Source organism: Macaca mulatta, chromosome 12, assembly GCF_049350105.2.
Source record: "Macaca mulatta isolate MMU2019108-1 chromosome 12, T2T-MMU8v2.0, whole genome shotgun sequence".
Taxonomy (NCBI): Eukaryota; Metazoa; Chordata; class Mammalia; order Primates; family Cercopithecidae; genus Macaca; species Macaca mulatta.
Window position 1 is genome coordinate 109,027,772 of NC_133417.1, and position 4,091 is coordinate 109,031,862.

At 41.2% G+C, this 4,091-nt stretch overlaps 1 non-coding gene across 1 annotated transcript; it reads left to right on the plus strand.

Moving 5' to 3' along the window:
• Positions 1 to 2,660: 2,660 nt before the first annotated feature.
• On the plus strand, positions 2,661 to 2,767 carry LOC114671686 (U6 spliceosomal RNA). The gene has a single exon (XR_003721703.2). It is a non-coding gene; the product is annotated as a U6 spliceosomal RNA (small nuclear RNA).
• The last annotated feature ends 1,324 nt before the right edge of the window (positions 2,768 to 4,091 follow it).

Sequence of the window (4,091 nt, forward strand, 5' to 3'; positions counted from 1 at the left end):
GACAGTAGATGCCAGAAGGCGTGAAGGGGCTTCTGAGGTGTTGGTATTTTTTTTTGTTAGTTACACATGTGCATTCAGTGGGTGTGTGAAAATTTATTGAATTAATTCACTTATGGCACTTTTCTGTAGGTATGTAATTCATGAGTAAAAAATTTAAAAGTTAACAAAAATAAATACAAAGTTTTGAATTGAAGTGCAAAAGTGCAAAAATTAAAGTTCACAAGCAGCAGCCTGGTGTGTCTGGAGTTGGTTCCCTGGTGGGTTCGTGGTCTTGCGAATGAAGACACCAAGAATGAAGAATGAAGCCCCGGACCTTCGCAGTGAGTGTTATAGCTCTTAAAGGTGGCAGGGACACAAAGAGTGCACAGCAGCAAGATTTATTGTGAAAACCGAAAAATGAAGGATCCACAGCGTGGAAGGGGACCTGAGTGGGTTGCCGCTGTGGCTGAAGCGGCCAGCTTTTATTGCCTTATTTGTCCCCACCCATGTCCTCCTGAATGGTCCATTTTACAGAGTGCTGATTGGTCCATTTTACAGAGTGCTGATTGGTTCATTTTATAGAGCACTCATTGGTGCATTTTACAAACCTTTTGTAAGAAAAGTTCTCCAAGTCCCCACTCGACCCAGGAAGTCCAGCTGGCTTCACCTCTCACTGAGAAGTCAGGTTAACTAATGTTAGATGCGACAACGAACAGACTCTGAAATTTCAGTATTTTAAAAAGCAAACATTGCTTTCTCGTTGATGCAAAGTCTGATGGGAAGCCTACCTTCATGTGGAATGTGTCCTCCAAGGTCTCTGCAGCAGGGGAAGAGAGGAATGGAAGAGACATAATGACTTTTAACTGCCTTGGCCCAGGAGTGACATGGTATTTCTCCTCCTGAAACTATAAACATGGCCCCTACCAAACTGTGAGGAGGCTGGGAATTGCAGGAAAGCAAATGGGATATTTGGTGAACACTGACTGTGCCACACTTAGCTTGATGGCAGTTGGCTTGAAAAATACTGCAGTGTTTTTAGTTAACTACAAATGTAGCTTGTGCCACCTGTGTATGTGTAATGTGGTTGCTAAGCATAAGGCAACTTTGGAAAGCACTGAAAAAAAATAAATATGGTGCTCAGGAAAAAAAACAACAACAACAAAAGAAGGAAGTAGTTTTCCAGTTTTATTCCATCAGGGTTAGGTCACATTTGAAAAATTGTGTTCGTTTCTGGATATCATCTTTTAAAAGTGACATTGACAGGCTAGTGCGTGTCCAGAGAATGGTAACTACAAAGATATATTAGCCATGGCAGGCTAGGATATATTGCAGTGATAAATAAACCCTCAAGCCTTTTTGTTGTTGTTGTTGTTGCCGTTGTTTTTGAGACAAGGTCTTGCTCTTTCACCCAGGCTGGAGTGCAGTGGCGTGATCATGGCTCACTGCAGCCTCGACCTCCTGGGCTCAACCTATCCTCCCACCTCAGTCTCCCAAGTAACTGGGACTACAAGAGAGCCACCACGCCCAACTAATTTTTAAATTTTCTGTAGAGATGGGGGTCTTGCTATGTTGCCCAGGCTGGTCTCAAACGCCTGGACTCAAGCAGTCCCCCCACCTTAGCCTCTCAAAGTGCTGGGATTACAGGTGTGGGCCACTGCACCTGGCCCAACCCTCAAGTCTTAATGGTTTAATACAACACTCATGCCACAGTCTGACAGGTGCATGAGAGGTAGCCTTCTATGTGCTGACGCAGGGATTCAGGCTTCTTCCATCTCACAGATTCCATGCCTCTTATGTGTCCTGAGAATTTTCCACCGGATCCTCTGCACTAAGCAAGCCAATGAGTGAAAGAGATCAAGGAAGATCTCATAAGACACATGGCCTAGCATAGAAGTAGCACACATATGTTCAACCTTGTTTTATTGGCCAAAACCCAGTCACATGCCCCAACCTAATGGCTACGGTATTCTTGTATGCCCAAGAAGAGGAAATGGGATTGGGGAGCATCTAGCTAGCTCTGCCACAGATGATGACAGATCCAAAGTCATGTGGGACACAGTTGAAGGAACTAGATAAAGTCAAACTGGAAAAAAATGATACCTGTTCTCAAATATATGAAAGGAGGCACACAATAGCTCCCTCAAATATTTAAAGTGCTGTTGTGTGGAAGAAGGAATATACTTACTCTGGATAGCTTCTGAAGGCAGAAAGAGTTAGACAAATGGGACAAATTTTTATCTGTTTAGTATAAGAAAGAACTTGCTATCAATAGAGCTGTTCATCTCAGAGCAGATTGCTCTGAGTACTAATAAACACTGTTTTATTAAGTGCTTACTATGTGCTAAAATCTTAAATCATTTAGTTGTAATAACTACTCTTGAAATACTACTACTAATATCCATACTTTGAAGATGAAGAAACTGGTCTTAGAGAGATTGTGTAACTTGCCCAATGACACACATATAGTAAGAGGCAGGACCAGGATTTGAATCCTGGTCTTTTTGAACCCAAAGTGTGTGCACTTAAACCCTAGGCTATACTGCCATTAAGGAATTTTGTGATTAGGTGGTGTGGATAATAACAGTTCAGCAGGGATATTTCAAAGAGGATTTCTTCATTGTGTTTGAGTTGGACTGAAATGGAAGCTGTCTCATGATAGGTATGTATAAAGAAACTTCTGGGTGCTCACTTCAGCAGCACATACATTAACATTGGAATGACACAGAGAAGATTAGCATGGTCCCTGTGCAAGGATGACATGCAAATTCTTGAAGTGTTCCATATTTTTACCCCCTGAATTTTGTAAAAATAAAAATGAAATAAATAAAATAATTTAAAAAGAAACTTCTGGGGACCTTGAAAGGCTCTGTTAAGTAACTAGTGCTTTGGTGTTGGGTGCTGAGGGAAGCACAGGACTCACACAGGGAAGCAAAGTTAAGCAAAATTCATTGCTGTTCCAACTAAAACTTTGCCATGAGTGTGTGGTTACCATAAGTGATTAATAAACAGTAGGAGGTTTGGGGGTGAAAATGACTCATGGGGCTACGTCCTATGCATGAGGGTTTGGCTACCACCAAAGCAAATCTTGATACAGCCACTGCCAGGAATATTGCTGGGCTTCAGTTGGATGCTCAACATCTCCCCCTATAGGAGTTGGAGATGCAAATCGTCTTCTGTTGGCTGTAGTAATTTGTTTAGTTCACACGCATAGAAGCAGGCGCTGGCAGCCTTAGTGATTTTGTCAGGTAGCCATGGAGACGCTATGTTGCTTCAGAAATTCATAGTCTACAAAGGGCGAGTGGATTCTGAAAGCATTGGAAGTGCATCATAATTCCTTGTCTCTGGCTTGCATTTATAAAAGCAGATAAGCAAAACAAATATAACTGGACCCAAGTATCCAAACCGATGAAGAGACTCAATGGACAGAACACAGTATTACTAGTCCTGCATCCTACAACAAGCAAGTTCTTATCTGGACTCACGTGGCTATTTAGGAATTGCTGCATGCCAAGAATACAACACTGCAAGAAAATGCTCTCTAGTTTGTAAAAATTTATACTCTGTCTAAAGTGGTTCAGAAGTCACTGCCTATGCCATTAAAATGTGAAACGAAACAGAGTTCGCCCCAAAGGCGAAGAAAGAGTAAATATATTTGGAGCACAGAATTGAACAGATTGCCACACTTGGGCAAGAAAATTGCTACAAGATTTCCAGTAGACAAAGCTGTAAGAGAAACACAGTTATATATTTTTCATTTTCTGACAACAGGAACCAAATAAATCCATCAGCAGATAGATTTTTTTTCTCCCTGCAAATAAATGAAATCACCAATGAATGGTGTGGGTTCTTGTATAAAATTCAGAGATTTATGGAGTGAACAGAATCTTAACTTCAGTATAAAAGATACTGAAATGAGCCCTCAGATGGCTCTTGAATCAGACATCCATAAAGACAGAGAGAGCATAACTTTAAGTAACAATGAAGTTATTTTTGTAACAGGCTCTGTTGACATTGTGCAGAAATTCTTTTTCCAAGGTTTAAGTTAATAGAGGGATAGAACTGTGAAGCTCTACATCAGGGATTCTCAAGCTTTAGTGAATGACTTTGGGAGC